The sequence below is a fragment of the Mugil cephalus genome, chromosome 16, assembly GCF_022458985.1.
Source record: "Mugil cephalus isolate CIBA_MC_2020 chromosome 16, CIBA_Mcephalus_1.1, whole genome shotgun sequence".
NCBI classification, from domain to species: domain Eukaryota; kingdom Metazoa; phylum Chordata; class Actinopteri; order Mugiliformes; family Mugilidae; genus Mugil; species Mugil cephalus.
Window position 1 is genome coordinate 19,477,127 of NC_061785.1, and position 13,776 is coordinate 19,490,902.

Here is a 13,776-nt window from a genome sequence, read left to right on the forward strand (position 1 = left end):
AGCTGAAGGGATGTGTGTGATCGTGTGGTCTAATGTGCTCAGTCTATTTATGTTTCGTTATATAGTCTGTCTTATGTCAACATGCAAGCTTTAAAGGTTAGTTCATTAATATTAATTGTTAATAAAGTGCTTGTATGTGTTTTAATTGTATATTTAATTATGCAGACATCCATATCTGACTTTGTTGTTCATCAGCTTAAAGTCCCCATGAAATCAAGTTGGACGTTGTGGCATTTATTTATTTTTTTATATATGTATGTCTTAAACTATATGTCACCTGTACTTCAGTATCTGGGTCAAGCAAAACAAGTTGACTTGTATTAGTATTTTTAAATGTATTTTACATTGTCATTTCCTGTAAAAAGGCTTAACGGTGTTGCAGACTCACACTACTGGGATGTGTACTAATGTTGCATCCAGTAAAATCCCTTCTTTGCGTCTCTCCTTCACCGACAGCACTGCTAGCTTAAGTCTCCGATAGAACACAATCGGCTGGTGAATGGTGGGAACATTGACGCTGACCAATCAGAACAGACTCTCCCTAACTTCCTGTAATTGGTAATTGTAGGAAACACAAGCCAATAGGGATCCACTTGCAATTTCATGGGGCTTTTGAGCATGTACATGTTAAGGCCAGTAGCATTTAACAAGCTAGCACTAGTTAGCTACCTTTATTGATCACAAGACCCTTGTCTTGTGCCTTAACTCCTCTTCTTCTTCCTTCTTCCAACTAACCTCACTCTTCTCCTCTTCTTGCATAAGTGAGTCTTTGTCCTTGGACAATAGTACTAATAGTTTTAGTTTGTTTAATTTGGAGCATCAAGTGAAACCAATTGTTGGTCCTGGATGATTGTTACAACTGCATATATACGATGGTGATAAAATCCTAGGATTGTATTAGATAACAGACTAGCAGCTAATAACATAAAAAACGAGTGGAAAGAGGTTTAACTACATAACTTATTGTAATATGACATCTTGACAACAATGTAATAAAAGCAACCATGTTACCATGGATACATGTTGTGCACTGCTGAGTAATTAAGATAGATTGCATGATACAGTATGTCTGTTTTTCATTTACACTTCGACTTTTCTTTGCAGTGTTGTTCTTCTCAGTGTTGAATGCTGTCACAGAAATAGCATGCAAAACAAAGTTCTAATACACAAAGACTGAGTTAGTGTTACTTTTTTTTAGTGAAGATTAGGAAAATCATGTCTAAGTTGTACTTATTTAATACTCACAAAGGACATAAAGTAGAAACCTGATAAACATTTATCTAACAAATAAATGTTATTTTTTTCTTTGGCTAAATGAACAGAAGTATCTTGTTTCATGGTCATTTCTGTCGACAGTGCTGTGAGCTTAGTTTAGTTTGGTCCAGGACACACAAAAACGGAGACATTTACTTCTAAGTTTTAAAATGTAACTGTGCGTGTTTACGTCATGTCATTTTTTTTTTTCTTTTTAACCCATGATGCTATTTTATTTACCTACCAGTCCAAGTATTATTTTACATTTGATCTAGTAATTTAAAATAACTATTTACTTTAAAAACTTTTTTTTTTTTATTATTGGTATATATTTGTTTTTTTTTTTTAATTTAACTCGATCCTCTAACGTGACGCATGCTTCATAAACCACTGGACTCACGAGACAAGAGGTCATTCTTTCTACATTCAAGTTCCTTTTTACGTTATTGCTATTGTATTTGCACAAAGCAAATGGAGGCTTCAATGTGATCGGTATATAGCTAAACCACTGCAAAATCTTATCATCCAATCACGGACACCGTTTCCACTACAAAATGGAGGGGATGGGGGAACGACAGCGGCGCAGTGGCCCTGGGGCCTCGTAGGTCTCATAGGGTGGGCTAGTGATAGGAGCGAGCCGCAGTGATGACCCAGCCATTCCCGATATGTTATTGAGACTGCGAGATTTCTCGTAGCCTGTAGCTTTAAGAAAGTAATTTTCGCCATCAATCGATTCATGTGATCACGTCACGTTTTGGTGTTTTGATATTTGATAAAAATAAATGGAAATAATTGTTGAAATGCACATTATGACAAATTTTCCACAGTCAGGGGAACATGGGGTTTAAAATGGCAGTAGAAGAAGTCAAAATAGAAGAAAAAAAAAGCACACAGGTGAGGAGAACACATTGAGGATAAGAAATCGAAAATGTTATTAAATAATAAAAACATATAAAGGACAGACGAGGACAGCCAGAGACAAGACAGACAAGACAAGACAGAACAAGAAAATGTGAGTTATGATATGTCTCTTCTTTAAAAAAACAAAAACACAAAAGCAAAAGATTATTTGATATATAGAAATTTAACACCAATAATAATAGGCCCATTGCATAAATCACCCAACATTTTATTATGGGAAGCCTAATGTGCAATGTTAAGGTGCTTTAGACAACCGTTAGGCCACAGTTGAACACAGACACGCGGCAGAAAGTACGTACGTCACGGATACGTTGTATGAGTTGACCACAGGAAGCTTTTATGTAGTGTCTACCACTCATTAATTTATGCAGTGCATTTCTTCATTAAGAGTCCACTTAGTGTTTGCTTCGGATTTTTGTAAACTTCAAATGGCCAACGCAAAAAAAAAAAAAAAAAAAAACCCTCACTACTTTAAAACACCTCGTATCCCCCAATAATTGCATCCTGTTACGAGGTCGATTCGTTCTGTGTTTACAGTGGGAAGCGACACCAAAGAGTGATTTAGTGACTCAATCCAGCTGCGCAAGTGACTTTAAAGCACAGTGCGTGACTCTTGGCTCGCAAGATATCTTTTGCAACAACCAATTTATCTAAGAATAGCACGTCCGTGTCCTTTCCCGCTGTATTTATAGTATATAACATAGCATGCAGACGCTGAGTTCTCCCTGTAGGAAGCAGTCACAGAGAAGGTTGTGCTGACAGAGTGTTGTTGCGTCGGGAGAAGGGAAACACACCATTGGTAGGCGGCGGTCGCCCGCTCTAACAATGGCCAGCTGACATATAATGGGTGGAGTTTTACGGGATGTGTTTATTAGCTGGTATTTGAATGTAGCTGTGGCGCCGACAGATTGCGTGGTGGTTGCGGAAGGTGAAACTCCAGCCATCACAACGCCAGCGAGACAACAAAGAACACCCATCGGTACGTTATGACGCCCTTTGTGCCTTCCTGCTGAAATGGAAAAATGCATCAATACTGCGTTGCACAGTGGTCGACTCGGCCACTCTAGATAACGCATCGTTTGAGCCGACCATGAATAAAAGTCCTTTTTTTTTTATTCTGACTAGCTCGGGAACATTAGTCGGATGGCAACTCGGTAAAATATTGATGATGCACCTTCCTCTGGCTTTTTAGGCTTCACGTCACACAGAGGTTTCTGAGAAGCTGTCTGGCAAATCTGTGGTGCTGATTCATGCTCAAGTTCGGTCCCAAATGTCGCAAACAAATCCAAAAAGCAGCTACACGCAGTATTTGACGTTCACTGACCAAGTTTAGAGGCAATGACAAAAAGAATCCCACAGGCTTTCATATAGACGAGGAATTCTCAGGAAATTATCTTAGCATTTAGTCCTTCTGCATCTAATTTATATCACCCTTACTATTTAGTGCTCACTCTCTGACACAATAAGAACTGAATTAAGTTTCTTCTAATGCAAACGGAGCATTTACTGCGGCTTAAAAGGATTCATGACCTGGCCTTTATTGTCGAGCAGTCCCAGGAAATCAAATGTGTTTGCGTTATAAATGTGACTGTGATTGAATACGATTTGGCATCTGAGTGACAGACTGCACGTCTCCAGTTCCTCATCATGTAGGGTGTTGCCAAATCAGCTGAGACAGGAACCTGAAGGATACTCTAATGTATTTATTTTAATTAGCGAACTAGGAAGCAGATAGTTGTAATATCTTGCTATAAAAGCTCTAACAGTAATGGCCCAATTACATTTATGCTCCAACCTGTTTTATGCTGGTTCAACTGCTTTACTTGCATGCTGCTGTTGCATGCTGATTAACAGTTGAATGCCCTGCAGAGTTGAAGCATTTGGGGGCTTATGAGTAATTTATACATAATGTTTATATATGCAATTTTAGATGTATCTGTTGTAATAATCAGGGGGGGAAGAGAAAGAAGAACTGCTCATCTGATTAAAAAACAACAACAAAAAAAAACTAATAACACTGTGTTTCACGTAACTATGATCTCTGACCAAACTAGAACACTAAAAGTAAAGGTGTCAATGTTTATGTTATTTCATACTGGCTTTAGTGATCGTCAGGATTTTGTCGATTTCATGTAGAGTTAGAAATTTTGTAACACTTGTCAAAGGGGATATCAAAAAAAAAGAAAAGAAAAGAAAAAAGTTCCCATCTGTTGACCGGATGAAAGGTGAGAGTGATGGAGAATAATGAGGGTCAGGCAGTTAAGTGATGATTTCTGGTGATATCGTTTGGCTGGCTGCTCTGCAGTCAGAAACTGACTGACATTAGCTTGCTTTTGCTAAAAAAACAAAACCAAAAAAAAACATTGTACTGCAAGAAAATTTCACAAATGACAACCAAAAATGCTTTTAGAGTTAATCATGTGTCAGCCACTGCAGTTTGTCACAGTCCGCTCTCCTCCTCCTCCTCCTCCTCTCTGTGCTACCTAGTGTATTTACAACACCAACAAGGGTTTTGTGCACTGGGATTCTTTGTCAGGGGAAAGCGGCGAGGCTTGCCTGTCACTGTATTCAGTGATGACATAATTCCTGCCCAAAGTCACACTTAATTTACACTATGGAGGGAGCATGTACCTACCTAGAGTCAGACTTTAGTTACACTTTCACTGCAGTGGCGGCCTGGGGATGGGATGGAGAATGAGTGTTAATCACAGCGGGAGAAGGTTGTGTAGAGGGACGACACAGGACAACGGAGAAAGAACTGCAAATATTGTGGCCAGAGTGTTCACCAGGGAAATAATCCGGCGCACGTTCTTGTGTATGTACTGTATGCGTGCGGAAGGCTGAGGGCTGCCTGACCACCTCTATCTCTTACTTGACATATGGCCTGCAATTCCAGGAGGGTGCACATGATTTGCTGACTCTTCAGAGTCTATTCTTAGTATGGCCATATGGTATCATTCTTACATGGGATCAATTGCCTGTTAAAGACGGCGTGCTCTCCCGTTACCCATAATTAGACATATTGATCTCTTTATGACCATTTCTGAAGCCACAATGCATGTATGCATTCATACAGTACATGCCATGCCTTTTGGGGAAACTGAATGACATGCAACCGTATCCCGCACCTCCTCGTTAGCTGTATGTAGGTCACAGAGGCCTATACAGTGTGCGTCAGATGTCATTGTTAAAGCTTCAATCCATTTAATATTTTATATCTATACTTCTTATACATATTCCTGGATATATACCACATGTGCTACACATACGTATTAAGGAGCTGTGTATTATTTCCTCTGTGAGGTAAAACTCTGACAGGATATTTGCAGGAGTGATGAGGTAACACAGTAACACGCACACACACAGAGTGGTCCTGTTACACATTAGAACATGCATGACGATGTCCAACAAATTTTTACACACTGCGTAAACCTAAAACACAAGAGGACTGACAAGTGTTACCACATAAAGCACATTTTCACACAAGTTACTTTAGACGACGAAGCTTATTCACTTGTGTTTGATTGCAGCCTGTTGTATTAAGCCACTTGATGTACTTGGTCTACAAAAGACTGTTGGGAATAATTTGGAACTAAAGATGTGCTGCGGTTTCCGATAAGAGAATATTACAAAACGTCTGGGCTTGAAAATATGTCCGCAGTTTACAGTCTATCTTAATAGACTGTAGTCTGTCCTAATCAGGATTGTGAGCGCTAAAGGCTTAATAAGGGCGGGAGGAATTGCGGATTGAGGGCAACTTTATAGGCACCGGCTGAACCACGACCAATTTATGAATGGCGGTGCTTGATAACTAAACTATTATCCCCGTTACTCGATTATAAAATCTACGTTTTTGTCAAACGTGTCATTGAGAACGTCCTTAACCAGGTTCGCACCGCTTGTGCCAATGCCTTTGTTTTGTCGGCCGTTCCGATTTATTTGGCAGGTGATGGTGAAACAAAAGGAGAACACAGGAAGAACATAGGGGAGGTCAAAAACACAAAACAGCAAGTTGTACAAAACTCAAAGACATTGAAGAGAAAACAGACAACAGCAAAATACAACACTTTTAAATGAACACAACGTAACTGTATATACTTAAAAAAAATAACGCATTCAGAGTGCAACCCATAAAAAGAAATCTGTACAGACGGAACTGCTACGTAATACTCGACACAGAATACACACCATAAATAAGCACAAAAGCACAAGAAAATAACAAATAAATAAATAAAAAAACACAACTCACAACTATACATTTATATTAAGGAGAGAGAGTGGAGAAGGCAGAGAGACAAAGGAAGAGACAGAGCCCGGTATGACTGAGGACCTTGAACGAGGTCTGGAGGAGTGTTTTGGAGAGAGCAATCAAAGGGCTGATTGATCGTTTGACCTTTGTGAGCCATGCATATAGCACTGGGTGCAGAGGAAGTCAAACAATCAAAGAGAAGAAACTTAAAAGCTAAGAAATTAAGTTGGCAAAGACATGTTACGCGCAGATCTACGAAATAAACCACAAACGAAGCACACAGGAAGGAGCTCAGGGCAGCGGCACAATCCCTCTTTAAAAACGAGGAGTGTCACGGTGTCTGGTGTCACCACCAGCTCTGTGGGCAGCCATAAATTTAAACGGCTAAACACATTCAAACTTTTATCAAACAAACAAGAGGCGGATAACACTGTGGACAGGTCATTTGTCTTTCACAAGGTTGCGTACACATGCCCTTGTTATGAAATGCTAGAGAATCGGGTTTCAGAGAAAGGAAGATCACATTTCTATGGTTTTGATGAAGTTCAATCTCTTTCTCCGGTGCTCAAGGGTCAACGTTTACAGACTAAAAAAAAACACAAGGTCCTTTAGAGGTCCCCGGTGTGAAGGTGCATCCTAGTAGCACTTATTTCCTTTAATGAACTCCTGATTTGTTTTAAAGAGGGATTTTTAGCAGCACTTAAATTGCAGTTTATACATAAGAACAATTGAAAACAGTAGAGATGTCAGCGACCTCTATGTGATAAGCTTGGACAGCTCAAAGGTTTTCTTACCTTGGACAGCACGTAGCCACTTTTCAGTCAAATCTGTCATAGCGTTTGTCTGTCTGTATCTGTATAAGTGTTTCAGTCACCGAGTGCAGCTTATGTTCCTTTTGATTTCCAGCCAGGTCTCCGCATTGCAAATACAAAAAGGTCCTGAACTTTTGGACTACACCAGGCACTGAAAGCACGGTTACACTAGGGAATAGTATTTCAGATCCATTACACGCTCACATTTCGTGAATCAGTGTCGCAGCATCGTAGCTGATTCACAACGTGAAGTTGAATTGGGTTTGTTGCCGTCGTAAGACAGCTTCAAATGCGAGTTTCCAGCGTGCCATGTCTCAAGAGGTACTATCCCTCGACATAGATGGCTCCACTGACCCCAGTAACCACAGGCCTTGGAAATATGATGTACAACACTGCACTCACAGTCACATCTGTGTGAAGCCATCAAGGCTGGCCAATTGATTTTCACATCAAATCTAACAAACGCACATGTAAGTGTGCACATATTTGAGCCTGAAGTATATTGCAGAAGGAAAAAGGCAGGTAAGCCGCGCCTGAGTACGTTTACATATTTTTCATGTACAAATATATATATATATATGAGTAAGAAAATACTTTCAAAATTGCAGTGTGTGCTTTTGTTTGCCAAGGAGGAGGTCTGTGGGGTAGGGAATAACACGAATAAACACAGTAGAAGGAAAATTAAGCCACGCACAACAACACAAACACAACACTCAGACGGCATTGAGAGGACAGAGACACAGTGTATAACATGTAGGAATGAAAAAGCCCACATACACACGCGTGATATGACACAACCTGAAGAGAGAGACAACAACAACACAGAGGCACATCAGACAACAACGTGACCCGCCGTTCCCGTTCATTCTTCTTCAGTGTGTGCTTTATTAGTTACTGGCACAGGACACAAACATTGGGTTATTCTCATTTGAGCCGCTGGACGCATTTGCACGCGTGCAGAGACCACACGGACGCGCTCTCGCACTCATGACTACAGTATATGCAGGTTGTAAGTTCTCGCACACACACACATTTGTCTGCTTACTGTGTGTCACAGATCAATCCCATTTTTTGTTTTATACATTTTTTTTTTTTTACATTGTTCAATGAGATTGTCGCTGAGTTCACAGAATATAGTAGGATATTGGGCTGAGGTTAGGTTTCATTGTAAAAGAACAAAATAAAATAAAATAAAATAAAAATCCCCACAAATCACATGGTGAGCACTAAAATGCCAACCTTTACATTCATGTTAGTACCTAACCTTAGCTCAACTTTTTGCATCTGCTTTCCACAGTTTCAGGCACAGATAAGCCTATTTAGAGGTGACACTTCAGACTGAACATAGAGACACAACACAGTGAAAATATTGGTGTACCTGTGAGTTGAAGTCGTACATACTGTGTGCAGCTGCATCTGTGTTAAAGTGGGTGCTATGTCGCTGTGAAGTAGTTGCAAAGCATGCTATGTCATGGAGAGGCACTGTTGATGTTTTCACTTGACTATGCTACGGGCTCCTTCATAGTTTAACTGGAATAAGTGTTACCTCTGGTCTATGGTTTGATCCAGGAGGAGGTGGAGTTTGCATTGAGGTCCTGCTGTAACAGAGACCCTTCCATCTTATACCAATCCTCAGTCAGAGGGGAGTCTGGGCTGGGTGCCAGGGCTGCTGCCTCTAGTTTGTTGTCAACAGGGGGTGTTAAAAGTTTGGAGGGAGTGTGAGGGAGTGTTTTGGTGCAGGTTGGCGGCAGTGGTGGTGGTTGGATTGCAGTAGTAAATGAATGTCAGGTTTTCACGGGCATGAAAATAATGCACATGGGGGCAAAAAAAAAAAAAAAAAAAAGGGGGAAGGAGTTATGGTTGAAGCACAAAGGAAAACAAGGAGGGGTGAGTAAAGATGGAGGGGAGGGAAAGAGGAACCAGGAGGGAAAATGTGGGGCAGGTTAGGAAGGAAAAGTCCTCAAAAAGGAGTGAAGGAGAGGAGAGGTCCAAAATTAAAAGAAAAAAAGGACGATGCAAGGCAGGAGAGAGAGAGAGAGAGAGAGAGAGAGAGAGAGAAACAGACAAGGAGAAACAGAAGTGACGAGAAGTAAATTAATGCATGGTCAACTGTCTGAGTCCAGAAGACAGAGAAAGACAGAGATTGTTTTTGAGCATGAATGAATGTGACATTATGGGACGGAGAACGAAACACACAGACACCGCAGAAAGATGGAAGACTGAGGCAGTGAGAAGAGAATGAAAATGGAGAGAAGGAGAGGGACAGAAAATCTGACAGAAGAAATAAAAGATAATTCCAAGCGGTGATGGAAACACAGAGACGACATGAATGTGAAAAGGTGGAAAGAAAGAAAGAGAGCAGAGCAGAAGTGCTAGCTGTATGTACTGGAAGTGTACAACTGTAGACTGTGTGTGTGTGTTGCTACCTGCTATTGGATTTTTCCCCCTATAGTTTATAGTCTTCATGTGTTCTCCCATCCGACCCATCTTTCCTAAATGTTAAAATAATACACTGTCCTGTATGTGCTTTATCTGCATTGGCTGCACACTGGACAAATAAGTGATTATATTGTCATCTCGCTGTGTGGATCTGTTTACATAAGGTGTGCATGTCTACAAATCCGTCTCACGGTGCGACACATACCTTTCCGCACATTCCCATCTGTGGCACGGAATTCCCTGGTGTTGAGTAGGAAGCAGGCTCGGTCCTGCTGGTAGCGCTCCCGGGTAGGACCTCGCCCAATAGGGCTCCTCTCGTCTGGGCTCAGCACCTGGTCGATGGTGGGGCAGTCCTCGTTCGCCAAGGCAGCCGAGGCTGCGTCACCGTTCTGCTTGGAATCTAGATGGGGCAAACGCAAAGGGAAAAGCACACTCAGGAGAGTTCGTGGCAAAGAGAAACACTTTATCAAAAATACCTACTGACAGAATTGCGAGAATAAATGAGAGTCGATCTGAATTTATGGAAACGACTTTTAACTTTCTTACTCATTTTAAACTCTCCTAATGTCAGATTTTAAGACGACACGACAACAGAAAGCACTCACATATAAATACTGCACAGTAGACATGAGCATTGGTATACAACCATAAAACTGTCAAACATGTCGAGTAGTGAATAATGTTCTTGAATGATTAGGAGTGGCCTCAGCAGCAGTAACCACCCTGCTCGCTGAGGCGTTACGCTAAGATATTTCACAGAGCCTGATGATGCTGTATCTTGGATGCAGTTTGACTTCCTGCTTCCTGCTAAAAAATAAATAAATAAATAAAGCAAATACATTGACACAACCTACAAACTGACTGGAAGAAAGCCAAGCACAAGATGTAGTAAAAGCACTGATGAAACCAATATTTTCTGACTCTGATGACTAAGCAAAAAGTAAAGAGATGCATTAACGTGTGCATTATTGTTGCATGTGCCTGACCCTTGATGCTGCAGCTTGTAAAAAGCAAGAAAGGAGCCAGATTACCTCTCCTCCTGATTTTACCGCTAATGCCAGAGAGAAAACATGTGAAGTCAGCGCAAACTGTGATGCATTAAGCAGCTTTAACAGATAATTGAGTTCATTTTCCTTCCTTAGTGTTTGCTCATCACCAACAGATGGGAGCCTTAAGGCAACTGTGAACCTACCAGTTGATGGTAAATTACTCATAAGTTCTGATGGGCAAGTGATTTCTCCAGAGTGGCTCGAGAATCAACTATGCATGACGTCTTCTCCCACTCCCACTCATTCTCTGAACTCTTTGACATTTTTAGTCTCCACTAGACCTTTAAGACTGCTGTGATGCGCTAAAGGCCTGGACTTGGCCTTGGCCTGAAAAAACGACCCCTGGTTTGAAGCTTTAACGAATTAAGCCTGATTGCCTGTGAATTTGTAAACTACACACAAAGAATCTGACTCCTAATATAGATACTTCAACTGTTTAAGGAATAAGGACACTTAACATGAAAAAATATCACTCACCTCTGTTGATCTCTATAATTTCTTCTTGGGCGAGAGGACAGTCACCCCCTATGCCTCCAGAGCCCATCACTCCACCCAAAACATTTCCCAAGATCCTTTGCGGTGACGCGGTAGCCATAGCCAGGGCATCTGGCTTGCAGTAGTTGGGGGAACCTGGTTGCGGCGCTCGGGGGATATGTTTGTTCTTCTTTTTGGGCAGCTTTTGTTTGGCCATGGCCAGGGAGTAGTACATGCCGAAGTTGTTGACAATGACAGGTACAGGCATAGCAATGGTTAGCACACCAGCCAAGGCACACAGCGCACCCACCAGCATCCCTGACCACGTCTCTGGATACATATCTCCATAACCCAGCGTGGTCATGGTCACAACGGCCCACCAAAATCCTATGGGGATGTTCTTGAAGTTGGTGTGGGCGCTGGCTGTTGGGTCATCTGGGTCTGCACCGATTCGTTCAGCATAGTAGATCATAGTAGCAAAGATGAGGACACCGAGGGCTAAGAAGATGATGAGGAGAAGGAATTCATTGGTGCTGGCGCGAAGGGTGTGGCCAAGGACACGGAGACCCACAAAGTGACGGGTTAGCTTAAAGATTCGGAGGATACGGACGAATCGGACAACACGGAGGAACCCCAGGACATCCTTGGCAGCTTTGGAGGACAGACCGCTCAGGCCGACCTCCAGATAGAAGGGCAGGATGGCAACAAAGTCGATGATGTTGAGGGTGCTTTTGAAGAACTCCAGCTTGTCCGGGCAGAAGGTGACGCGCAGGAGCACCTCGATGGTGAACCAGATGACGCACACACCCTCCACATATGTCAACCAGCTGTCAGTCACCACCTCGTATACGATCTCCTCGTGGGTTACGTTGTCCAACGTGACGTTCTCCGTCTTGTTGAGGATGGTGTTGAAGGCCTCGTGCGTCTCCATGCAGAACGTGGAGATGGAAATGAGGATGAAGAACAGCGAGCCAAATGCCACATACTGGAAGAAAAGAGAAAACCAGCAAACGAAAAACACACACAGACAAAAAAAAAGGACAAAAAGAAAAAACATGTAAGAAAGAGTCAATTGCAAATGAAGAATAATCAGCAAGGGAAAATAGGAAAGTGTGAAACCTTAAGCAAACGTGAAAGAAAACCAACTAGTGCATGTCAAACCCAAATACAGAGAAGTGATACAAATTCAGAATCCACAGTTTTCACCTAAAGTTTCCCCCCCCAAAAGGCCTAAAATCTGAAGACTTTATACACTACCATCAGCTCAACATTAAACTAAATGATAACTACATATCATAGTGTCATGATAGGAGGAAAGCTGAAATGCTTAGATGTAATACTGAACCCAAACCAGGAAACACAAGTGCATAAAAGCTCATTATAAACAAGACCACAGGGTAGGATGGAGGAATGAGAAAAGATGAATAAATAATTGATCATCGCATGATAAATCCAATTAATACCTGAGATTCCCGTCTATTCCCGTAGCTTCCCGTAGTGGTTAAGCTATGATGTTAGGTGTCATGATTCAAAAGTAGATTTTTGTCTACTTGTAGTCTCAATTCAAATGATACAATATTAAAAATCTGAATGTAATACACATTCAACAACAGCATCAACAAGTAGGTCTCCAGTGCTTCAGATAACATTACCCTTCACTCAATCATGCTATCATTTAGCCTGCTTGAGTTGTCTCTTCAAATTTGCTTTATGATGAGCAGGGTGCGATGAGTACTCAATGTTTTTTGAGTATTGGAAGCCAGTTTATGGAATTGTACAAATATGCATCCAAAATATTAAGTGTCTTGAATTATATTTGAGGTTTACATCAAACATATTCTATTCTATAAGACCTCTTGGGAGTATTGGCAGACACTCTATAAGTGGCATCCTTTACAAAGTGCAGTGTCCGGCAGCTTAATGTTTATTCATTTCCCAAATGATATCCCTGGGGTAACTTTCCTGGACACAAAGAAAAAAAAAACTAACGGGCGGCCCACCATAGAGAACTCAGTTTTCTCCGTTTATGCCTCCAACTTGCTTACTTATCATAACTTAAAGGGAATTTTCTTGCCATCTGTGTCACCTCATTACTTATTATTCAGCTGTCAGTGAACCAGTTACAGTGGCATGACAACACCGGTGTGTGAGAGGCTACTGCCCAGTCTTTTCCAGTTGCGCTCCATCGCTACAAGCCCTGCAGTGTATTTATAGATGCAGTATACTTTGTGCTCTATCAAATAAATAATAAAACGCAGACATGGCCTGAAGAGCAAAAAAGAAAGGTAATTCATACTTGAGTGGAGCCCATATATATAAGAAGCCTGAGTGCCATCAGTGCATTGTGCGCGTTGCCATATTTTCGACATTATGCACTTATGTAATATCGAGAGCAACATGCTTATAACAGGAGGTCTTATAACTAAGCAAATGGAGGGAACCTGTTTCACTTATTTTTCTTGAAAGGTCTCGCTTCTTTCTCCCCCTCTTCTTTGAATTGGAGGGCCTACACATATTTTCTCTAAGTGCCTTTATAACAGAAACAGATTAAGCAGAAGGCTTCAGACTCTGAGCTGCT

At 41.4% G+C, this 13,776-nt stretch overlaps 1 pseudogene; it reads right to left on the reverse strand.

Annotated features, from left to right (window-relative positions):
• LOC125022296 overlaps positions 1-13,776 on the reverse strand; it is a 47,772-nt pseudogene that overhangs the window by 9,780 nt on the left and 24,216 nt on the right.